Here is a 26,070-nt window from a genome sequence, read left to right on the forward strand (position 1 = left end):
TATATTTCTAAAGCTGTAAAACCTGAGATTTTTACCTGATTTAATTAGATATTTCTGTGTTCATTTCTGTGAGAACTTGAAGTCTCTAGATACAAGTCAAACCTTTGCTATTGCTAAGTTTAATACACAGAACTAAATATAGCATTCTCAACAATCTGTGTTTTTCTTTCTTGAAACATAAGCTTAAGGCATCTAATCTTCATCAACATAAGATACTGATTTGTTAGAAGCAACTCAAGTCTGTTGTAGCTGTTGACATATATGCTAGAAAGCCTGATTGAATTTATCTTTGTAGTCTGTGAATGGAAAGATGACTTTGTTTTAGAACAGACACAATTTTAATATCATCCAATAGTGTTTTTAAATTATAAATATCATTATCTGCTATAAGAATTATCAATATGTCCTTTAGAAGTTGCATGTGCAAACATGTTGTGCGTCTATTTAAGCAGTTATTAGATGACTGCCACAAATTGTACAGAATATTAGAAAATGGTCCCATATATGTGCAAATACTTTATGAAAAATATGAGATAAAGGCAAATTAAAATTAATTAAAAAGTGGGGACAGCAAAGTTACACAATGTAGCATGTGTCTTATGATTTTTAAAGAAATATATATGGCACATGTGTGCTTCCCCTCAACACTGAATATTATTCAAAAACGACAAACCATTTGCTTATTTAAAGCTCTGTGCAGCTAACAATACTACAGGGCTAGTAAATCCTACCAAACACTCTTTGAGAATCTTGTTTATTTACTGGTGGAAGTAATACACCATACTTGTGTATCCATGACAACACTGTAACATGTCAGAGCAGTACTAGGTCTTTTCTTGCAATTGCAATATGAGATTAAAAGTAAGAGGCTAAATCTTATTAAATAGCAGAAGCTTTTCAAAAAATGAAACATAAAGTTTATGGCAGCATATGATAGTTGTTCATGGTAATATATTTGTGCTATTTCAATTCTTCAGTTAGGTCCATCCATTGATTGCAAATAGTACTGAATGGAGAACATACAGTACTAGGAAAGATAAAACTTTGCATTTCCTGCTGGAGTTTACCACAATATAGAAAAGTGATTGAACAGTGTCAGGAATGACTCATTAACAATTTCAGTTTTATAGAGTGGTAAATTGGATTATACTTTACCTTTTGTTAACCTAGGATGTTTCAGATTCCTTATTTTTTTCATTCTCATACCTAATATTTTTTTTCATTCTCATGCCAGTGGATTAATGATGCAATTGTCTAGTTATATTTATAAATTCATGCATTCTCTATGTGCATTTGTGTTTTCTATGTCAATGCTATCAAGCCTGAGATTAGATGCAAAAAGTGGAGGGGAAAAATTAACACATAACAAGGAAATTTAATTTTCTGTTATCCATTATTTTGTCTACTGTCCTTCTTGATTATCTTACTGTTTTCTTGACAAAATGTGTGCAAATCCTTAAAAATTCTTTAAAAACTGAAATATTTCCTCCACCTGTCATAAATTCAAATGAATTAAAAAATAACTGACACTTGTGTAGCTGCAGGATGCTTATAATCCGTGCTAATATTGTAATAAAATATTCTGCTGGCCAAATTTTTACCTATTATTTTTATTAGCATAGCACCAATGAGTCCTAGGATCAGGACCCTATTGTGTGAAGGTGTGTATTCCTAAATTACTGATGTTTCATTAGTTTGTCTTAATATGTTGTATTTTGTCTTTGGAAATATTTGAAATATACTACATTACCTAGAAATGTCAGTATTTAAACATATATCTGAATTTTTTTTTATCCATTATTATTGTTATTTTATCCATTTCCTGATCCTGGTAATAAAAAACTGTTTCTTACTATTCTTACCATTAACTCAGGATCCTGAATCTAGCATATGGACAGGTACCTAAAACACCCAAAAAAACCTTTGTTGATACCCAACCTGCTTTGTACACTTAATAAAAAAAAAAAAGGTTTGGGCATATAGTGAAAAATATCTGAAAATGACTATTCGGGATTGTTTTCTCATTAGGATTTAAAATGGAGAATAAGAAAAGACACAAAAGGGAGCTATTGAGAAGAAATAAATACTTTCTGTGGATTTATTCTCTCACTACTTTATCCTCCATCCAATATATTTTAAGTAAGTCAACTTACTTATAATATGTTCTGGTTGAGCAATGGTATACATACAGCCACAAATATTTGATAAACCAATGTTTTCACAAGCATTTGCTCTATAGCCAGCAATGAGAAATTTGCGTGGTTTTGTCTTGGGGGGAGAGAGGAGTTAGTTTTGTTAATATACTTTTGGTGTAGGGTGGCTACCTTACAGGTGTTTTGTGCATGTTCATGCAGACAGACTGATGTTGATGTATAATGAAATAATGTAATTGTTCTTGTTGATTACCTGGTTAGCTGCATGTATGTTCAGTGGCATAATTTAGAGAAGTGAATTTATAATTTGAAAAATTTTCTGATTTTATTAAATAACAAATTCCCATTCCATTAAAAGTTTTCACCTTTTTTTTCTTAGAAATATTTCCCAGATTTACAATAGTTTGCCTGTGTTGTTCTGCCTGTTCTGTAGAAATGTCAAGAGAAGCAAACCCAATTTATCAATCTGCTGCAAAACAGAAAGATGTTGGAATGGGCTTTACTGGGTTTAGATGCTGTTGTTCATCCAAGTCCCACTGATATATATAAGGAAGTAATAACTTTAATACTGTGAAATTAAGTTTCACTGATCTCTACCTGTAGTGATCATTCATCTCTATGATTTAGATCTTACTTTGCAAAAGATGTATGTTATGATGCGTTTGTTATATTGCCTCATTTCCACTGATTGATTGGCATTCAGTTGGGAGAAACAAATTGGAAATGATTCCTTTGATTTTTCACATAGGAAAGAATGTTTTACCTTTTTGAGCTCCAGGGGAGAATGTTATACTTGTTGCCAGTCAAAGACAGATAAGGAATATTGCAGCTTGTGGGTGTGCAAAGTAGAGCCAATAATAATTTATCTTAACTGCCATGGCAGTAAGATCCCCAATTAGAATTTGCTCGGTCCTTGTAAAGAGTAGATTTTTCTTCTGACCACAAAACCTGATCTGGAAAACTCAATATGTCCTGGATATGAATGTTGTGATCATGAAAACATACAGAAATGGTCAAAGGTGGATTGACCATGTTATTCATAGTGTCAGTATAATACAATAATTTCTTTTTTCCTCTCCTGCGAAAATGTATATCTAGGATCAGATTCATTTCAGGATTACGGTGATTAAATAAGAGCACAACACTCATATTAAACACTAGAGCTACGTCTAGACTGGCATGATTTTGCGGAAATACTTTTAACGGAAAGGTTTTTCTGTTAAAAGTATTTCCGCAAAAGAGCGTCTAGATTGGCAAGGATGCTTTTGCGCAAAAAGTGCTTTTGCACAAAAGCATCCGTGGCCAGTCTAGATGCGATTTTGCGTAAGAAAGCCCCGATCGCCATTTTAGCCATCAGGGCTTTTTTGCGCAAAACAATTCTTCCCTGTCTACACTGGCTCTCTTGCGCAAGTATTCTTGCGCAAGAGGGCTTTTTCCCGAGCGGGAGCGGGAAAGTATTTGCGCAAGAAGCACTGATTTTGTACATTACAAACTCAGTGCTCTTGCGCAAATTCAAGCGGCCAGTGTAGACAGCTGGCAAGATTTTGCGCAAAAGCGGACACTTAAGTGCAAAATCTTGTCAGTCTAGATGCACCCTATCAACTTCTTGAGAGGACAGTTGAAATAGGCACCAGTATTCTAGAGTCTATCGTTGAAGATGATAGTTGATCCCCTCCTAAGAAAACCATTCCCCTCCACCCCCAACAGAGAAACTGATACACTATTTGCTGCTATCACATTGCTCTGTTGTGTGTTCCACCCCTTTCCCCAACCCAAAGTCCATCTTCTCAATGTGAACAATATTATCATGTTGTTTCCTTGTTGTCTCTTAAATTCTACTTGGATTATGAGCTTTTGTGGGGAACAAGGATTGTGTTTTTGTTCTGTCTCTGTGCAGCAACTAGCACAGTGGGGGGCTGGGCCATGACTGGGGCTCTTGGGCAGTGTGATAACAACAATATTATTTTACAAATCTATATAGTGGGGACACATAATATTACATTTGCTATCATTCACTGCATCAATTGCTGACACCATCTATAAGATACAATACATTTTTATTTGTCTTTTCATTAGCCTTCAATGGCTTTATTTTCATTTTCCAAATCTGATGGACTGAGCTCTTTTTACACTTCTCACTTTTCTCCACAACAATACAGACGTACACTTTTAGCAATGATATCTATATCAGAAAAACTTTGTAACTGTCATTAGGTTGGACATTAGGAAAAACTTCCCAACACTTTAATAAGTTGCCTAGGGAGATTGTAGAATCTCCATCTCTGGAGACATTTAAGAGCAGGTTAGATAGACATTTATCAGGGATGGTCTAGATGGTACTGGGTCCTGCCATGAGGACAGAGGAGTGGACTCGATGACCTCTTGAGGTCCCTGCCAGTTCTAGTATTCTATGATACTATTCTATGTACTGAAATTAGATGTCCTCAGGCTCTTTAACTCTTCATTATGACTTTGTGCCATGCCTACAAGTTCTTTACTGCTACTTAAGCTGACCAAAGTTCTTTCCAAGTTTCACTTCTGACTGACTTTAAAAGAAGAAAAGGAGAGCAAGCTTTACATGTAACTAAGAATATAACTATCAGCAGCTGATGTGTACTTCTAATTATAACTCAGTGATGCTGCGTGTAACAGCAGTTGCAGAAGGACTGATGATGCTTGCTCAGATTTGTATGATTGGCCTTTAAAGGGAGGTGGGACCATCCCCACTGTGCCATAATTAATTAGCTGCTTCAGCACCTGGGAGGAAGAGGATTGTCTCATACCTGTATGGATAACTGAGTCTTATAAAAGGGCTGAAAGTGGTCACTCTGGGAGTAAAGGGGGAGGTAGGCAATGAAGGGCCTGGCTAGGAGCTGCAGGAGAATGATAGTCCAGGAGAGCCAGTCTAGGGGCTGAGTGATCTAGGCCAGATCAGGAGAAAGACATAAATATAGCTCACAAAGAGGCTGACAACAGGGCCCAGAGAATGGCTTGAAAAGAAGCCTATGCAGGATTGAAGAAGCTTTTTATTTGGGCTCTTTGTTACTCCTGGAAGGAGTTAACTTTGTGACTTGACTGAAAAGCTTAGTTCAGCACTAACCTGGGGAGCTCTGAAGAGGAAAACTGTTTCAAGGTGCCACAGAACCATCTCCAGCCCTGAGGAGGGTGTTTGGGAGGTGGCTACATCATTGCACTGATGATCAAGATGAGTATTTCTAGGGTCCATGTTGTTTCCTCCTTCAAGGAGTTTAAAGTCAATAAGAATTCCAAATAAGGACTGAATGTGGTATCACCCTAGATTAAGACTCTCAGCTGTAGTCATAGAAAACTGAGTATGATTAAACATGTTATTGCTCTTGATGTTTTGTTCTCTCTGGTAGAGGAGGCAATATTTTAAGTGATATAGATAGATCTGTACAGAGTATCTGATATTATGCTAAGAAATGCAAAAACACTTAAAAAGCCCATAGGACAGGGATTGCACCGAGTATTGTTGAAATACCTAAATTAACTTGTAAAAGGAGATGTGGCAAGTAATAGACTCTTTACTTTCACTACCAGCTTAACTTTATGGCAATTTATTGTTTTTCAGTGATCTAGCCAAAGGACCTTATGCACAACATTGCTACTGATGGGGCTGAATTTGCTATGCTAGTACAGAATGTGACCCATACTGTTTAAAAGTGTTAAAAAGATGTGGCTATACTAGCTAAAGAGCTAGTGTTACTGAAGTACTAAGGAGTTAGTATGACTTTGTACTGTAATGAATCTGTAACTCCTACCTGGACAGAGATGTACAAAAAGGAAAACATATTTATTTTTAAACTCTTTCAAAGATGTGTCATGTCTTTGCTGTCTGTTTACATTGTTACTGATAGCAATTAAATCTGTCCTTGATGTGCCTAACCTGAGCATTCAAATACCTAAAAGCAAGAAGGAAGAAATATATATAGTTTGTTGTGGTTCTGTGACTATTCGCTGTCTGTACCGTTTGTGATGTTCTGTGCCTTATACCTGAACTGTCAGTACTGATAGGGCTCAATCTTGCAAGGATTTATACATGTGAATGACTTCAGTCATCAGAGCGCACACATTTTCTACCGGCCCAGACAGGCACAATGTTACTGGGCTTCTTGAATATCCAGACTGGTGAACTGTGCTATATTGTAAAGCAAATTCTTTCTTTGCAGATCACAACAGCTATATTCTACTTTAAACAAGCCAGCTGTGAGGTAAATATAATCTTAATTATCATGCTATATGTATTTTTCCTACTAAATAGAAAGGGAATTTTAAGGATTTCTTTAAAGGATAGAAAACAAAGTTCGCTACATGTTCCAGTTGTCTGGAGTCCATCATGGAGGGTAGAGGAAAAGTGGCGAGGAAGAGGAAAACATGCAGTATCCCAAATACTCCCATTTTGTCCTAGGCTGTTGTAACAATCTCCAGGATGAGAGGCTGAAAGGCTTGGGATCTCTATCAACAGTAGTAGGACACTGGAGCCATCTGAGGCAGTGACTTTAGTTGAGCTGTCTGGAGTCATCATTAGCAAGTTAGAAGGCTGCAAAGATACCCATATTGTTTTCTTAGGGTGTGTCTAGACTACATGCCTCCTTCGACGGAGGCATGTAGATTAGCCAGATCGGAAGAGGGAAATGAAGCCGCGATTAAAATAATCGCGGCTTCATTTAAATTTAAATGGCTGCCCCGATCTGCCGATCAGCTGTTTGTCGGCAGATCGGGGGAGTCTGGACGCGATGCCCCGACAAAGAAGCCTTTCTTCATCGACACAGGTAAGCCTCGTGAAACCAGGCTTACCTGTGTCGATGAAGAAAGGCTTCTTTGTCGGGGCATCGCGTCCAGACTCCCCCGATCTGCCGACAAACAGCTGATCGGCAGATCGGGGCAGCCATTTAAATTTAAATGAACCCGCGATTATTTTAATCGCGGCTTCATTTCCCTCTTCCGATCTGGCTAATCTACATGCCTCCGTCAAAGGAGGCATGTAGTCTAGACACACCCTTAGAGCTAACTGTAACAGACTTTCATCTCACATTTAGACACTACCAATTGTTTTAGGACCTCCTTATTTTTGGTTCCTATGAAGCACTGACCCTCTTGCTCTGAGCAAGCTCATTCCAGTAGGAGTTGACCAAGTGTCTGCTAGGTCCTGTCTCCAAACAGGAATGAAACCAGTTATATTTGAATACAGTGCTGTATCTAACTGACTCTGTTTACCCAAGGTGCTTCAACATGGTATGAAGGCATATATGGGGGATAGGCAGCTTCCTATCAGATATATGAGTGCTATACAGTATAATATATGGGAATCTAGTGTATCGCTTCCAACATATGTTTGTGTGCTGGTGAGGTATTCATGACACCTTCAGAACAACTGAGCTCAGGCCCTGTATGTCCATCAGAAGTTCACCACTGTGTGGTATTGAAATTAAATGTAACTAGCAAAAACAGACACCAGACTGGAGTTGGAGAGAGAAAAGTGAAATGTGTAGAACTTTAAAACATATTTTAAGATGTTTATCATTTTTGCCAATTAAGAAACATTAAATAAAATCATATCCTGGTGTGTTGTGCCTGTGACATTTAGAGGCCTGGGTGCAAACAGAAAGACTGACTTCTACTTACAAAACTAAATAACCCTTGCAAAAATCCCCAAAATGTTATCTTTCCATTCTGGATATGCAGCATTTCACTTTTAAAAGCTCTAAACTTTGAATATTCATTAAAATGCACATGGTAGAGAAGCATATTAATTTCTTTTATAAGAAAGGGGATCAACAAAATTTGGGAAAAGATTAGCTATGGCGTAAAAGAGGTTATAAGTGCATACATAGTACAAATTATAAGTGCATATTGGACAAAATTCATTTGGATTGCATTGTCAAACTGTCGGCAGTCACTCATGAACACAGGTGCCAATCTCATGGCAGATTGACACAAATCAGGGCACAAACCCCAAATCAGTTGTGAGTTCTGTAGCTAGATTTCACTAAAAATGTGTCCAGTGTGAACACGTAAAGCTCTATATCAGCCTTAGTCCTGCTAGGCACTACATTACATTACAAATCACAGTGATATTCAGGTTACTCCCAGTCCCAAAGGACAAGTCACTTACCCCAGGTCAGTTACACCTCAGATATCAAATCAAAAACAATGCTTTTGGCCAATTCTAAGTAAAGATGTATAAAGTAGGAAAAGGAAAGAAGAGGGATATTTACACTTAAAGATGGTAAACTTGTGCCCTCAAAACAGATACACTCTTAAGATCCAAAAGCTGCCATATACAAGGTGTGTATGTTCTTTAAGGTCCAGGGGACCCCTTCCTTATGCTTCTCAGAGTTCAAGCAGCTTAGGGATAACTATTTCTCCTTAACAGGGATTTTTATTCTTTCCCCTCAATGTTCAAGTTGTGATAGGATGTGGGCTTGTGCACATAGTCTCTTTGGGAATGCAAAGGAAGCAACTGACAGAGCTTTTTGTCTGCTCATGTTCCACAATGACTTTGCACTTGTATGTTTTACTCAGTGGCTACGTCTAGACTGGCATGATTTTCCGCAAATGCTTTTAATGGAAAAGATTTCCATTAAAAGCATTTGCGGAAAAGAGCATCTAGATTGACACGGACGCTTTTCCGCAAAAGCACTTTTTGCGGAAAAGCTTCCTTGCCAATCTAGACGCGATTTTGCACAAGAAAGTCCCGATCACCATTTTTTGCCATCGGGGCTTTTTTGTGCAAACGGTTTTTAGCTGTCTACACTGGCCCTCTTGTGCAAGAACATTTCCGGAAAAGGGCTTTTGCCTGAACAGGAACGTCAAAGCATTTGCGCAAGAAGCACTGATTTCGGACAGTAGAACGTCAGTGCTTTTGCGCAAAATCAAGCGGCCAGTGTAGACAGCTGGCAAGTTTTTGTGAAAAAGCGGTTGTTTTGCGGAAAAACTTGCCAGTCTAGACGCAGCCAGTATGTACTACCAACAGCTTATTAATGTGGACACTGAATATTTTCTTACAGTTGCCTCTTCTATACCCTTGTTAGAGCAACTCCACTGGAGAAAGCATCATAGAAGTACTATTGGGCTATGTCTATGCAGCAGGCTTCTTGTGCAAGAACTGTTTTGCGCAAGAGTTCTTGTAGCAAAGTACTTGGGCAAAAGTGCATCCACACTGCCATGTGCTTTTGTGCAAGAGCATCCATGGTGGTATGGATGCTGTCTTGTGCAAGAAAGCTCTGAAGGCCATTTTAGCCATAGGGGTTTCTTGTGCAAGAAACCCCTGTTGCCTGTCCACACTGCCTTCTTGCGCAAGAGCTCTTGCGCATGAGGGGTTATTCGTCGTGGGGAGAGGAATAATTCTTGCGCAAGAAGCCCTCTGTTCCGAAGCTTTACTGTAAATTTACTTATGCAAGAACACGCGTGCAGTGTAGATGCGCAAGAACAATTGTTCTTGCACAAAAAGCCTGCAGTGTAGACGTAGCTTTGGAGATTTATTAGCTAGCAGTTATTTGATTTTATTATTATTTAATAGAGGGAGAGGCAATGATTTTCCTCTATCTACTGCTTGCTCTCTATTTTCAGTGGACTGTCTGCATTTCATTATAGCTAGCAGTTATTGCTATCAGTTTTTAGCACTTTTTCTACTGACCAGTCATGTCATCTAGATTTGCTCTGAGCTGGGTCAGGTATTTTTAGTATCATATGATCTATGTCCATATTCACATTAGCCCAATAACAGTTGCTACTATCAATGGAGTTGCACTGCTGGTAGAGGAATGGTAGAAAATTTTAAGGAAAATGCCTCTGTAAGCAAGTTCTTGAGTGCTTCAAAATAGTGTTTCTCCATAGCTGGTCCATGAACTGTTCCTGTCCCTGAGATTCCACTGACACAGTTTAAGAAGGTAGCAAGCTGGTTCTCGGTATCAAAAAGATTAACAAATACTGCTTGAAAATTTAGCTATGCTGACTCTTAATAAGTAGCTTTAGGGATGTTCTCTCTATTTCTTCAGAAGCCTTTCACTGTGCAATATGACCTATGACTTCCTACTGCTTATGTCAATAATTTTTTCTTTCCAACACAGACAATAATGTTATGGCCTTGCTGGTGAGTGGAGGGGAAAAGGATATATTTATACACTATTTGTCATAACTCCAACACAATGCGGTACTACAATGAAATGCAGGCAGTCCACTGAAAATAGAGAGCAGGCAATAGATAGAGAAAAATTATTGCCTCTCCCTCTATTAAATAATAATAAAATCAAATAGTAAATTTAAAGACAGAGAGAAAGCCCTGGAATATGTGAGATTCTAAAATAGATAATCGACTCCATACCCGGCAGTGAAAGAGATCTGTTGAGCCTTGTTGTTGCCTCATCAGCTTAAGGAGTTCCAAAGACAGTGACACAGTAGTTTTGAGGAAGAGTGTTCGAAGGTTATGAAAGCCTGGTGGGAAGCTGCAGAAGAAAAGAAACCCTGTTAGAGGGATATAGGAGGAAGAGGTTGCTTATTCATACAAATCCACCTCTTTAAAAACACTGGGGTTCACTTGAAAGATTTTTTTTTTCTGCTAAGCCAGTATACACCAAAACTTGGTAGCCACCTCTTCAGAATTCCTACCAGTCTCCTACTCATCTTTGGTTATACTGTTCTTTCTGGCTCATCTGTATTGATCAAAATAGATTTTAAACTAGATCCTTGTCTGGTGTACAGCAGCACTGATCCATTATTTTCAATGGAGCTACATCAATTTACACTAAGGATCAAACACCTATTCTACAGTCATTCAATTCACTTTAATTTCAATAAAACAACAAAAGAAAAAATCTTTGTTGAAATAAATGAGTTTACGTTAGATATCAATTAAATAGTGATTAAAAGATAAATAATTTGAGGTCATCTATTTGTCACATAATTGCAAATAAAGAAATGAAAGAAATTCTAGGGATTAAAATCCAGATGTAAGCAAAGGGTTTTATAAGTAAGATGTTTGTCATTTATGTTTGTATTGTCTGAAAGAAAGGAGAGAAAGACAGCTTGGTTGAAATGAAGAAGGCCAGGTCCACACTACAGCCAAAGGCCAGCTTAAAGTATGCAATACCAGCTACGTAAAAAACATAGCTGGAGTCGACGTACCTTAAGCCGAGCTTCGGCACCATCCTCACAACAGGAGGCCCATGGGAGAAACACTCCCGTCGACTCCCTTACTCCTTGCAAGAAGTAGAAGTTCTGGCATCAATGGAGGTGACCTCGGCGTTCAATTTAGCGGGTTTTTACTAGACCTACTAAATCAAACTCTGGAAGATTGACCGCCACAGCATTGATCTTCTGGGAAGCGAAAACATGGCTTCAGTTGACGGACTTAGAGTGGACTCAACATTTGTTGTTCCAGAACATGGTATTTGACAATTTAACTGAGCAAGTGATGTGGATGGAGCATAGAAGTGATGGAGATACATGGAATTTTAATTTCCTCCTTATTTTTTCCCATGATCACAGTAGCTTTTATACTGTATGTCACCTTTGCACATCACTCATGGGTGTGTTCAAACAATGGTGTTTTCCAGACAGTGGGATTTCCCACTGTCACGTTAATTAAATTAGAGCAAATTAGACACTTCTTAAACAAAACTATCTTCCTGACAATGGTTCAAAGTTTGGAAAGTAATTCTCCCTTTGCTGGGTTAAACTATATTTAATAAACTGTTAACTACTGTTAAATGCAGATATTATTCTACTTTTGATTACATCCCATTAGATACTTTGTTTTAAAAAAATCAGCTAAGGTTTTTATTTGATTAAAGGAAAGTGAACCTCCTAAGGCTGTCAGAGAATCCAAATGTTAATTAAATGACTGTTTGTCCAGGAGTTGTACTTGTATGTGGTGCCAAAAGAATTGTAAAACTTAGTATATTAGTTGCAATTATAGTGTAGGTCTGAATTAATTAAACAACTAATTTTACAAACACACAGGAGAAACCATGATTTTCAACTAATGTTTTGGCTGTGGGATGAGGTAGCTGAATCTTCTAGACAGAGTGAATAATCTCATACAGCAGGCAAACTGATGAGGATTTGCTGAAATTGGCTACTTGTGCTAACATCATTGACTAAAACCATAAGTCACAAGGTGATACCATAAATTGAGTTGTCATTATCAGCTCTGGGCAGCAAACTAGATGGATAGCAATAATAAATTGTAAAAGAAGTGTAGAATCTAGTTAGTGCAGATAAGCATCCAAAAACATTTAAAATAGATGTTGAAATGAACTTGTGGGTAAAAGCCAATGCACTTTAATTAATACCCAGATGCTACAAGTGTAGGTCCTTATAGGACCTGACAGGATCCCAGAGTCTTAAAAATGTATATGGTTGATTCAAGTGGCCATTTGAAGTAATGCTGACTCTTACTCACTCTGCCAAGATAGGTTCTGATATATCAATTGCTATGCAATACTCAGGTGTTGATACAATGGTATGTTAGATGTGATTTGCACAGTGTTAATCTAGTAACTAAAGGGTTAATTGTTACAGAGTTCACACGAGTTAAGAGGGAATGCAATGAGCTATGGTGTCCCCGTTGACTAGACATACCTTGAACAAGTGAAAGGTGATTGTTGTAGGCAGTGTTCCAGCCAGCCCCTAGTGTAAGTAATGGAGATAGCACAGGGCAAAAGAACAGGTTGAGAAGTGTAGTTTCTTCTGTATGAGAATAAGACTGCTGTTTTAGTTTCTTAAGTTCCAGTCTTATGAGGTTTTCTGTACCCTGAACTTACATGTAGTCAGCAGATGTGATCAAGACCTCACAAGAGCAGTGCTTATACACTTTGCTATATCCCTTTCATATTTAGATGTGAGTTAAGGTATTTTGCTAAAGAATTTCTTGTGTTTCAATGTCTCAGAGGGGTAGCTGTATTAGTCTGTAACTTAAAAACAAGTGGTCCTAAGACACCTTAGAGACTAACTAAAATATATATATATAGTATCATGAGTTTTTGTGGGTAAGACCTCATTTCATCAGATAAAATGTTTTATTGTTCCTGTAAACAAAAGAGTAACCACAGATGCAAATCTCAAATACCTCATGTTGTCATGAAAATCTCAAAATGTATGTAATCAAATTTACAGCTTTATTACATAAAGTAAATAGCACCCTACAAATGGTCGGTAACACAGGATAACCATGCAAGTAACATGACATTTGAAGCCAAGGGCAATTGTTTTCAGTCTACCAAGATATTCAGCAAGGAATCTATATATAACCATACTGAATTTCTCTATTGCTGTTAATAAAATGCTTGCTGTTCTATTTTTGAGTGGATGATAGTCCTGTCCTCTCCTGTGTAGTTATACTTTCACAATAGCAACCTTTTTCATTTACACACATTCTTCTTTCCAAAATGACCATTCTGGTAATGTTATATATGTGATTATATAATAGGATTACAGTAAGAATTTTAACTGAAATTCATAGACAAATTGTTCCTTTTTCCACTTGTTAATTTACTATTTCAAAGTTATACGAATAGAGATTTATTCTTACTGGGAACCATTTCTAAAATGGTTTTTATACTTGCAGTTATGTTTCACATTATTATCGGAGAGTTCATTGCAAGAGTGAAGGAGAGATTCAGCCAATAAGAATACAGCTTACTTCAATTAATATGTGTACATTAGTCATATTTCTTAAAAAGCCAAAATATTTTAACTTAGGTTCCTAAAACAGCAACAAATCTATAGCAGACAATTTATAACTGGCCTGATTTTAAAGTTAGTGAATTTCCCAAACTCATATTGGATACTTTAAATGCATATATCTCTTAAGTACCTTGTGCTTAACTGCCTAATTATTTATTCCTACTTTGAATAAGAGCCTCCGGAAAAAGGCGGAGGATCGGGGCCAGTGTAGACGCTCTTTTCCGGCTTTTTTAAAAGCCAGAAAAAAGCGGCGGACATTTTTATTTAAATGCCGCGGGGGATATTTAAATCCCCCGCGGATTTCCCTACGACGACTCATGAAATTTACATGCCCCTTCCGGAAAAGGGGCCAGTGTAGACGAGCCCCAAGAGAGGAGAAACTGCTTTTGTAGTTGGCTAGCCATTCACAGTCTTTGTTTTGATGGTGTCAAATTTGCAGATGAACTGAAGCTCATCAGTTTCTCTTTGAAGTCTAGTCTTGAAATTTTTTTTACTGCACGATGGCTACCTTTAAATCTGCGTAGCAGATCCAGACTAAGATGGCTACCCCTCTGATACTAGTACTAGTATGAGGAACATGCAAAATATTAAACTTAGTCTGTAAAAATTTAGTTCTCTCAGGGTACATCTACACAGCAACATTATTTCGAAATAACTTAGTCCATGTTTACACAGCAGGCAGTTATTTCAAAAACTGTTGAAATACTGTCAAGCTAGAGGACTTCTTACTCCAACTCCTATAAGCCTCATTGTATGAGGAGTAAGGGAAGTCAGAGGAATGGTGCTCTATTTCGAAATAAGTACTATGTAGATGCTCCCTATTTTGAAATAAAATGCAATTGACATAGTTCAATTTGCATAGCTTATTTCAAGTTAAGCCCTGCTGTGTAGACACACCCTCAGATTCCAGCCATGGAGGTGCTGGATAGCATGTAATTGACTTCAATGGGAGCAGAAGGAACCCATCACCGCATATGTGGTACTCTGTACTTTTCAGTATCAGGCTCTAAATGCTTCATTGTAGGAAGCTACTTACTCCAATAACGTTCATATTCAGGGGCTGATTCCATGTATTGTACATCAGTATAGTGCTGTGTATATATTGCCCATTCTGGCAGCTCACATGGCATGTCTATTTAAAGCTATTGTTTTCCTCTATACTTATCCAAAAGGAGGTAAATTATGGGTATTTTATACACTTCTCTTAAATATAATTATATCTCTTCATTGTTATAGGAAAAATGAAGTTTAGAACTGACTCTTGACACGTGATGCACATTTGGCAGGAGGCCAAGGCAAATCAGAATAAACAACCAGAAGAAAATGCCAAATACAGGAAAATAACAGTAACTTACTATGATTTAATGCCAATAACGTGGTTAAGGTTAGTGGAAACAATCTTTGCTTTTCTTTTTCCCATTGATTGAAAAAGATTTTATAACATATTATGGCTAGTGTAGCATGCTCTAAGTCTATCTGTTATGACAAATTATAAGCTCTACCTTGTCCAAATCATAGCTGTCAAGCTCTTGGGCAAGACTAGGCAAAGAACAGATGTTGAACTGATGCCATACAGCCTCTGTTAACACCAGATTCAAGGTTCTGGCCTTGGGTTTGTTTTTATTTTTTAATACTTCCTAAACAGGGCTCATTCTACCTCAGGAACTGTCTTTGCATTCATGAGGATGACTTCACTCACCAAGCACATGAAACCTAGACCTGCTTAGGGTGAGTCTGGGAACGCACCAGACCTTACCTGCATCTTACTGTGGAATCCTGTTCTGTGGCTGCTTGTATTATACTTCTTGGTTAAGCTAGAATCTTTCATACATCTTACCTTCACTTCAAGATATTTAAAAAATCCTCTCCCCTACCCTTCAGCTGGTTCCTTCAGTTTCATAAGAACTATCTACTCCACAAAGTTCTGTATCTTGGATTTAATTGACTGATCATCTTAACACAGTGGATCTCAATCTACAGCTTGTGGAATGCTCGTGCTCTGTGAAGCACTTGCTAGTGGTACACAAAGAGTGAATTAATTATCAGGGAATTAGATATCCTGTTGGGCACTTGAGGCATCTAAATCCAAAATTTATATTCTATAAACCTTCATGCAGCTGCTTCCTAACAATGGAGCGTCTACCTATCCTAGGTACCTGTTTCCATAGGTGAAGTTCCCTAGGAACCTAGAAGTCTGTCAATGAGGCTATGTCTAGATTGCAGGCTTCTTTTGGAAGAAGCTTTTCCAGAAGACATCTTTGGAAAAAACTTCTTCCTAAAAGAGAGCGTCCACACTGCCAAAGCACATCAAAAAAGCAATCTACTTTTTCGCATTTAAGCTGTGATTACTATGAATGGAGTGGCCACCAGGGCACCTGTGCTTTTTCCTCTTTCCTCTTCTTTCGAAATAACTCCCTCTTCCCCGTCCATACACACCTTTTTGTGAAAGAGCTCTTTCAGAAAAAAGGCTTCTTCCTCATAGAAAGAGGTTTACCAATGTCGGAAAAAAACCTCTGGTTTTTTTTTTTTTTTTTTTTTTTTTAATTTCAAAAGAACGCGATTGCAGTGTGGAAAAACTGCTGTTTTTCCCAAAAAAATTTGTAGTGTAGACATAGGTGACTTTGCACATGCTCAGGCTAAGTCATGGTGCACAGTGCCTAGTTTATGCCTAGCCTCTGGCTAGCCATACCCCCACATGTCTCACCTGTGGGTCCTCACCAAATAGGAGCACTAGGAGAGAACCTTAGAATATGTCTACTGAATCAGACACTGTCCAAAAAGTAGGTAGAGATGTACCATTACAGCAGTGGTCACTACTTTCTGATGAAACTGTTCCATTTGGTATAACTGAATAAGCATTCATTTGGTCAAAGAGAGAGAGAGGCTGACTATAGCCTTTGGTTAGAGAAATCCCCTGCTATGTGCAAGCACACCTGTTCCAGTCCATGTCAGGCAGAGTCATGAACAACCTGGGTCAGTGTTCTAACCACTTTGGTAGAAGGAGAAGCTCTGCTTCATCTTCATCATCTTTTTTTTTTTTTAAATGGGAAAGGACTGACTTGGCTTAGGTGCCTAAGTCTAAGGGTGCGTCTACACGGCAAGGCTTAGCTTCAAATAAGCTATGCAAATTGAGCTACGTCAATTGCATAGCTTATTTTGAAATAGTTTATTTCAAGTTTTGGTGCTGTCTACACAGCACCTATTTCAAAATAGAGTACTCTTCCTCCGACTTCCCTTACTCCTCATACAACTAGGGTTACAGAAGTTGGAGTAAGAAGTCCTCCAGCTTGACAGTATTTCGACATAATGTTGAAATAACTGCCGGATGTGTAGCCCCTGTGCATAGCTTATTATTTCAAAATAGCCATGCAGTATAGATGTACCCTTTGACGATATAGCCTCAGGATATGGCTACACTTCATTCCTCTCTCGAGAGAGGAATGCAAATGCAGACACCTGAAATCGCAAATGAAGCGGGGATTTAAATATCCCGCGCTTCACTTACATAAGTGCGATATGGCACTATTTCAAAATACCACTATTTTGAGAGGAAAAAATGGGGTATTTTGAGAGAAAACCTTTCCCTTGAAGTAACCCTTACTCATATTTCGAGGGAAGGGTTTATCTCTAAATAACCCCGTTTTTTCTCTCGAAATACCACTATTTCAAAATGGTGCCATAATGTGATTATGCAAATGAAGCGCAGGGAATTTAAATCCCCGCTTCATTTGCAATTTCAGGTGTCTGCATTTGCATTCCTCTCGAGAGAGAGAAAGAGGAATGAAGTGTAGACATACCCTAAGATGCTAAATATTTTCATCTTACTAAATTTAAAATGATAAAAATATAGTAGATGCTTTACTAACATTGCAGCAATTGCTAACAAGGAAAAACAATTTCTCTCAGGAATTATATGTGACGATGAATGGGCGGGGATAGAGGGAGTTAGTTGTGCAATAACAAATGGATAAAGATATATCCATGAGATGATCTTTCTAGCCCATGCTAAGTAAAGGTTTGAGAACGCCTATAAACCAGAACATTTGATGAGGAGTCACACTTAATATTCCAAAAATACCTGATATCCCTTAAAAATACCAGCAGCCAGGAAAGAGCAATAATTTGATAACAATAAAGAACAGCTTCTAAGATCAACTATCCCACATTCTTGGATATTTTTGTAATATAATAAACCTTATATACAGCAGATTTGGAGATTAACATGACTACTAGATGATGAAGTCAATGCTGCTACAATATCAACATTATGAAAAAATCCGAGATAATTTACTCTCCATTTTAAGATATGGCATTTTTAAAAAAAAAAAATTCTTCACATTTAGTTAACAAAATAGACCTCCAAAATCTAGTTCAGTTTCCATTTAGCTCATCTGATGTTTAAGAACAGATGACAGGCATCTGATTTCAAAAGTCTACTCCTTGTTCTTATTATCATCATTTCACATGAACATAACTGCTTTTATGTAATGTATAATTTTAAATACAAAAACTGTAATGGCATTTCAATAACTTTGAAAGCAGACAGTTACTTTCCCTGAATTGTGTTAAAATCTGTTACAAGTGAGAGGATATAGCCAAGAAGTAAGGGTGGAGATTGTTGCTGCGTAGCATGCATGAGTTGAAGGAAAAAGGGAAAGAAAAGAGAATTGTTGGCAGCACTCTGTAAAACTTTCAGAACTAAACTTAAAGACAGACAAAACTTTCCTGGCTTATGTTTCATTATAGCCTTGAAATCTGGACCAGCATAATTGATGCTTATGCACTTGAGCCTATTTCAGCCCAATATGATCCAATTTATAGTTTCAGATGCAAAGCTTATTCTCCTTGACATACAGCTAAACTTAGCAGTTTGGATTGAGTTCTGTTCTGAAGTTCTAGGGTGAAGTTATGAAAATTTCAGAATGAAACTCAGGCTGTTGGAACCAAAACCAAGAAAAAAGGTTTGGATGAACTCCTACAAGCCATTTTTGAGATTCACGTGAGGCTGATAATTATCTATTATGATATAATATGAGAAGTAAAAGAAGCACACACTAAGGAATGGAGTTTCCGTAAGACAGGCCTTTCCAAGTGCAAGCTAATACAACCCACTATCAGTTTTAACATGCCAATAAAAGGAGGTTTTTCATAGCATGCAGCAAGTTTTAAATCAATAAAAAATGTAGCTCTGTGTTATACTTACTTTTTAAGATGCACTTAACCTCTACGACAATGGCCTTACTGAAAGGGTAGGTGGACCTTATTCTGCACAGGGTAACTACAGAGTTTCAAACTCTGCCTGCATACAAGACCACAAAGTGCTGGATTTGCCTCTGGCCAAAATCTGCAGAAGGAGTACCAGGCCACAGTCTATCCAAGACCAAGCCCCCAAAATCAAAACAAATGCCATATAATCCATTCCTTGCTGTATGAGCATTGTGAAACGTTCCTGTAAATGTAACCTGCTTCCTATAGGCTACATTTCCTTTTACTTGATCAGTCTGTCTCCCCTTGCTGTGACTGTGCTGCCTATGGGAGGATGGGATAGAGTGGAGAGACAGACCAATTTTCTGTTACAGAATCTCCTACCATTGTAGAAAGGGAGTGTTGGGAAAATGAGGGTTTGAAAGGATTAAAGAGACACTGAACCAAATTGCAGGCAGATGATGATGGGAGACTCGGAGAAAAAGGACTTCCAACAACCTCCTCTCTAATTTTTGTTCCCTTGTCTGGATGAAAAGCACCCTCAACTTGCTGTGGCCCTCTCTTTTTCCTAGATAATTGATAGGAGTGAAGTGGAACAACAGTCAGCCAGGGAGAACCTGCCTCCATATTTAAAAGTGAGAAGACACACTAATAATATTTAGTTCATTTCCTAATGAGCCCAATTGCAATTGGATTTGGTGGTGTAACTTCCCTATTGAGAAAGGGACAGTCTTGAATGGAGAACATCTGACATAGCATTATGAAGCTGCCACAAATAAGGAAGTATCCTCTCAGAACAGAGAGCAGTATACAAGTCTCAGTAGCCACAGAGGTTCACAGAGCATCTGTTGGACACAAATTACTTAGTTTCTATCCAGTAGAAAAGTAACTTAAGAAAAATACAATTATTTTATCTGTACTGATAATTATATGAAATTGATCATATGTGGAAGAAGTTGTTAGTTCTACAACAGCTGTTATATTCCAACACTGAGACATTTCCTATTGCAGCAACATATTTGTATTAGATTATTTTTGGAATAAAGAATTAATTGGAGAAGATTTTGATATACAACTTTTTAATCCATCAGAAATATTAACATTCTGAAATCTCCTCTTTTCTTCTTCAAATAATAAAAAAGTATAGTGTAATTCATTTTCTATCTTTTTGGTTGTTTTTGTAAATATTTATATACGTTTCATAGTCTTAGCAGCAGCATTAGTAAAGGTTTTCTACACCTTTCTATAAAAAAAAATCAAGATGTTGGGGGTTTTTTTCTTTCCTAAATATATGAAATAGAAAGCAAAAAGAGAAATAACACCTTAGCCCATAGATCAGTTCTTTCACTTGTGTGGAAAAAAGTAATTTACTTTACAGTATTTGTCTTTTGTTTACAAGGGTAAAATGCTAACTTTTTCTCTATTATTTTACAGATGAAATTTCTTAAATCCTGTTATGAAGTCTGGTTAACAATGACATGGAGTTTTGAGGAACAAGGTCACAGCTTTGACTGTTTTTGAATGAAATATACTGAAAGAAAAAGAAAAGCTTGGTCTTGATTACCTATAGTACAGATTAGTTTGAAGGAAGTAATTATTACCAATCTGTACCGTAACAGTTGGATTTAACTGCAGTGTAACATTTAAGTTCCATAGAGCAGAGACTATCTTACTGTTCTTAGCCTGTACAACATATATCACAATGAGACTGTTGTCCATAACTGAGGATCCTAGATGCCCCCTTAAAATAAGCAATATAATATTTCTCTTATTCAGTGTGGATTGTTTCTTTAGTTACTTTAATTTTATTTTTGAATATTTATAATTTATCTTTAGCTCTTAGAGCAAAATTACCAAAGGTTCTTACATCAGATGTGCCACTCCCAGGCTGTGTCTAGACTGGCAAGTTTTTCCGCAAAATCAGATGATTTTGCGGAAAAACTTGCCAGCTGTCTATACTGGCCGCTTGAATTTCCGCAAAAGCACTGACGATCTCATGTAAGATCGTCAGTGCTTTTCCGGAAATACTATGCTGCTCCCGTTTGGGCAAAAGTCTTTTTCCGAAAGACTTTTGCGCAAAAGGGCCAGTGTAGTCAGCACAGTACTGTTTTCCGCAAAAACGCCCCGAGCGCGAAAATGGCGATCGGGGCTTTTTTGCAGAAAACCACGTCTAGATTGGCCACGGACGCTTTTCCGCAAAAAGTGCTTTTGCGGAAAAGCATCCTGCCAATCTAGACATGCTACTCCGAAAATGCTTTTAACGGAAAACTTTTCCATTAAAAGCATTTTCGGAAAATCGTGCCAGTGTAGACGTAGCCCCAATGTATATATTGTCATATGCCCTGATTCTCATCTTGTAGAAATATAAGACCGCAGCCTAGTAATCAGATCTGCATGAACAGTACCTTGGGACTGTGCAGAGCCCATTGACTTCAGTGCAAATTCAGTCAATCCACACAGAGCTAATTGCAGGTTAGCAACCTTCAAACAGAAGTGAATCTGCTGTTATCAGATGCAGTTAGACGTAGGTAAAGCAGTGATGTAAGCAAAAAGGAGAACAGGACCCATAACAGATTTGCATATGCAAGTTCAACCAAAGAAATAAAATACCTGCACACACATGCAGATGAGGGTTTTGCAGGTGCACTGGGCTTTGAAAATATGGTCATTTTAGATAGTCCATTTGTTTACAGCCCTCTTCTAAGTGTAATGAACAAGTAGTTCTGAAGGAAATTGAAGTTGGTTCATTAGATACTTTTTCATATCTCATAATGTCAAAATGAAAACAAAGAGAACAATATGTACCAGATTAATTGATAGTACAGGAAATGTGACTTTTCAGTTCTGAAATATTTTAAGATTGTACTTTATTAGGTCAAGAAGAACATATTTATAGGAAATATTAAATTTTTGCAGAATTTTCTGTCTTCTCTGTTTCTTTCACATTTTATTTTGCCTTTTTATATTTATGCGGTTTGTTTCACATGATCAGAAATCACAATATATCTCTTATAAACCTACTTTTCAGTCAAAATGTATTAAAATTGTATTTAAAGTACCTTTAAATGCCATCAACAGATTTTTATTTTTGTTGATATTTCTGGCTTCACTGCATGTCAAAATGTAATTTTTTAAATCAAGCCTACAAGCCTAATTCAAGATAAAATGTGCATAGAAATTAGGGATGTTAAAACTGTTAGCTGATTAAAAACTATCATTTAACCAGTTAGCTGTTTTTAAAAAAGGTCCCATCACCCAGCCCCACTGTGGCCAGGGTCCTGCTGCCTAGCCCACAGGCCCCCAGTAGCCAAAATCGCTCCAGCACAGCATGTCTGGCCACTGCCAGAGTTAACTAGCAAGGGCCAGTTAAACAGTGAGCATGCAGTAAGCCTCATGCTTACCAGTATGCTTACCAGTTAACCAGCTAACATCCCAAACTGAAAACAGGAAATCAATTGTCTTCCTGTAGCTTAGTTTTATGAGAGTAACAGAACTTTAAATAATTTTTCTTATTATTGTCTGGCAGACATCTCTTTTACCAGTTTAGTTTAACTAGTAAGTTGTATAATTCAAATTTTGTCATAAAATAAACTGCATAAATTGTCTCTCGATTCAGACTTTTCATTAACTGAAGTCCTGGAGTCCTCAGGCTTTTAGCCCAGCTCTGTTCTTTTGCAGGAAGCCAGCTTGGTAATGAAGTGGGAGGGGCGTTTAGTATATGTGGTCCTGATTTTGAGAAAATGAGTATTTTGAACTTGATCACTTAAATGGAAATTGCATCAAGATATTATGGTGATGAGTTCAGTATATAAGCCTATATAGAATGGACTAGATACTAGTGATGGAGGTATTCAATATGGGTATAATAGACTAGATTGGCTAAACTTACTCATCCTCTGAGCTTCATATGACAATCTTCAGAAGCTTGTGAGCTGGGAACCAGCAGGTGGGGCTCAGGGCTTCACCCCCGCAGGCAGCTTCTGAGAGGACTTGGGGCATGAGCCCTGCTCTTGCTGAAGCCTTGAGCACTACAGTGGCTTTCCACAGAGCTGTAGCCCCAAGATCCTCCTCCCTAGTGGATAGAACCCCTATCCCTCCACCGTGGTGCACGACAGAGGTTCTGAGCTCCCCCTGCCAGTCTGATAGATAGAAAATGAGAAGGTGTGGGAGACTCCATGAGGTGCACTTGGTAAAAGAGCCACATATGACTCACAACCTGCAGTTTGGCCATCCCTGTAATATATTTTATTTCAGTAAAGTATTTGCAAGATATACAATGCACAAGATAACCAGTTTGACATAATCATGTTTATTGATTCAGGCAATATAGATACAATGTAAAGAACATATTGCAGTTCTGCCTTGATATCAAAGCTTGCATTACATTCCAGTGTATCTTTCACATATGTTCAGTCCAGAAAAATTGTGTACAAACTTGTTACATCAGGAGCACACAATGGAAAAATGTCTGTCTCCATTCTGGCTCTCCTGCAAATAAATGGAGAACACACCCACAGGGCATGTCCAACAAGGGTACAATTAAGGGATAAGGAAGAATGGTCCATATGTGTAGGTATGGTCATGTACATGGACCATGCAGGGTGTGTCTATATGGATGAGACAGTGGTGTTCAGCAGCCATTAAATTTATTAGACACTGGGCAACCTTTGTGAATGGAGAAACCTATACAGGAAGGATGGGATCCTCCTAAACCATTCTGTGGTCATGTAAAATTATAGAGCAGTTTTAATCTAAAGATTGGGGAAAAGCCAACAAAGGAACACATGGTTTGAACAGCGCCATCTCCTAGGGAAGAATTTATTAAAGGGGATGCTCTACATCCTAGTAAAGAGGAGAGATAAGTGAAGAAAAACAGTCAACATAAAAAGAGAGAGTCCCATTCAATTACATCACTTGAAAACAGACACCAAAATATTGACAAGATTTATAAGTGCTGATATACAAATGTTAGAAGTTTAAATACTATGATGGGTGAACTTGAGTGCCTGGTATTAAATGCTAATATTGATATAATAGGCATTACAGAAACTTGGTGCAATTGTAATAATCAATAGGACATGGTAATAACAGGGTACTAATATATAGGAATGACAGAATAGGTTGTGCTGATGGGGGAGTGGCATAAATATGAAACTGTATCATAGAATCTCTATAGATAAAAATTTCATGCTTGAATAATAAGAGTACCGCAGTAGGAATATACTAATGATCACTTCAGTAGGATGGTGACGGTGATTGTAAAATACTCAGAGAGATTAGAGAGGCTACAAAGACAGAAAATGAAATAATAGTGAGGGACTTCAACTATCCTGATATTGTCTGGGTAAATATTACCTCAGGAAGGGATGCAGAGACAACATTTTAAACACCATGAATTACAGCTTCATGGAATAGTTAGTCCTGGAACACATAAGGGGAGGGCAGTCTTTGATTTATTCCTAAATGGAGCACAGGATCTGGTCCAAGAGATGAAAACAGCTGAGCTGCTCAGTAGAAGTAATCAAATGCAATTAAATTTGACATCCTTCTATGGGGGAAAGTACCAAAGAAACCTACTATGGCATATTTAACTTAAAAAAGGGGAGCTATATAAAAACAAGCAAACTAGTTAACCAGAAATTAAAAATGAACAGTTACAACCATGAAATGCCTACAAGCTGCATGAAAACTTTTTACAGTGTAACAACAGAGACTCAGACCAAATGCATACCCCAAATTAAAAACAACAACAGGATGAGGACTGAAAAAAAAACAAGTTCCACCATAGCTAAACAACAGATTAAAAGGGCAGGTAGGGTGCATCTACACGGCAGGGCTTACCTTGAAATAAGATACACAAATTGAGTTACGTCAGTTGTGTAGCTCATTTCTAAATAGAGAGCGTCTCATAGCACTTATTTCGAAATAGAGCACTCCTCCTCCGACTTCCCTTATTCCTCATACAATGAGGGTTACAGGAGTTTCAGTGAGAAGTCTTCCACCTTGACAGTATTTTTACACTATTTTAACATAACTGCTTGCTGTATAGATGCGGACTAAGTTATTTCAGAATAGTGCTAGTTATTTTGAAATAGTGTTGCATTAACTAGAATTATTTTGAAATAACTTAGTCTGCGCCTACACAGCAAGCAATTATTTCAAAATATTGTCAAATACTATCAAGCTGGAGGACTTCTTACTCCGACTCCTGTAACCCTCACTGTACGAGGAGTAAGGAAAGTCAGAGAAAGAGTGCTCTATTTCTAAATAAGTGCTGTGTAGACGCTCCCTATTTCGAAATAAGCTACGCAATTGAAGTAGCTCAATTTGCGCAGCTCATTTCCAGGTAAGCCCTGCTGTATAGAGGGAGATAAAAAGACATCCTTTAAAAACTGGAAGTCAAATATTACAGAAGAAAATGGAAAGGAACATAAACTCTGGCAAGTCAAGTGTAAAAGTATAATTAGGCAGGCCAAAAAAGAATTTGAAGACCAACTCCAGATTAAGGAGTCAGTAAAGAAAGTTTTACAACAGAGTGATAAATTAAGCAGCAATAAGTTGTCAGGGTTAGATGTCACCCATGAGTTCTGAAGGAACTAAAATATTAATTCAAATATGAAATTGCAAAACATGTGGTATGAAACCTATCACTTAAGAGATCAACTGTATCAGATGATTGCACAATTGCAATTCTGACTATTACAGGTGATTTAAACTTCAGTACCAGTCAAATGGTTGAAACTATAGTAAAAAACAGAATTATCAGACACTAAGATGAACCCTGGACATTGGGAAAGATTGAACAGGGCTTTTCTAAAATGAAATCATGTCTCACCAATCTGTTAGAATTCTTTGAAGGAATCAGCAAGCCTGATCCAGTGGATATAGTGTACTTGAACTTTTAAAAACCTTTCACAAGCTCCCACGCCAAAGGCTCATAAACAAAATAAGCAGTCATGGAACAAGAGGTAAGACCCTCTCATAAATCATGAATTAGTTAAAA

The 26,070-nt window shown here is 37.6% G+C and overlaps 2 long non-coding RNA genes across 3 annotated transcripts in view; one reads left to right on the forward strand and one right to left on the reverse strand.

Annotated features, from left to right (window-relative positions):
• LOC102461971 (uncharacterized) overlaps nt 1-22,649 on the forward strand; it is a 42,795-nt gene extending 20,146 nt beyond the window's left edge. The window contains exons 3-5 of the long non-coding RNA XR_012904820.1: nt 6,344-6,385; nt 15,099-15,246; nt 20,502-22,649. This is a non-coding gene — a long non-coding RNA (uncharacterized LOC102461971). The remainder of the gene's footprint in view (nt 1-6,343; nt 6,386-15,098; nt 15,247-20,501) is intronic.
• The window catches only part of LOC112547357 (uncharacterized), a 79,005-nt gene that overhangs the window by 13,198 nt on the left and 39,737 nt on the right, over nt 1-26,070 (reverse strand). For both annotated transcript variants that reach the window (XR_012904818.1, XR_012904819.1), the window contains exon 3: nt 10,501-10,621. This is a non-coding gene — a long non-coding RNA (uncharacterized LOC112547357). The remainder of the gene's footprint in view (nt 1-10,500; nt 10,622-26,070) is intronic.

Source organism: Pelodiscus sinensis, chromosome 6 (genome assembly GCF_049634645.1).
Source record: "Pelodiscus sinensis isolate JC-2024 chromosome 6, ASM4963464v1, whole genome shotgun sequence".
Taxonomy (NCBI): Eukaryota; Metazoa; Chordata; order Testudines; family Trionychidae; genus Pelodiscus; species Pelodiscus sinensis.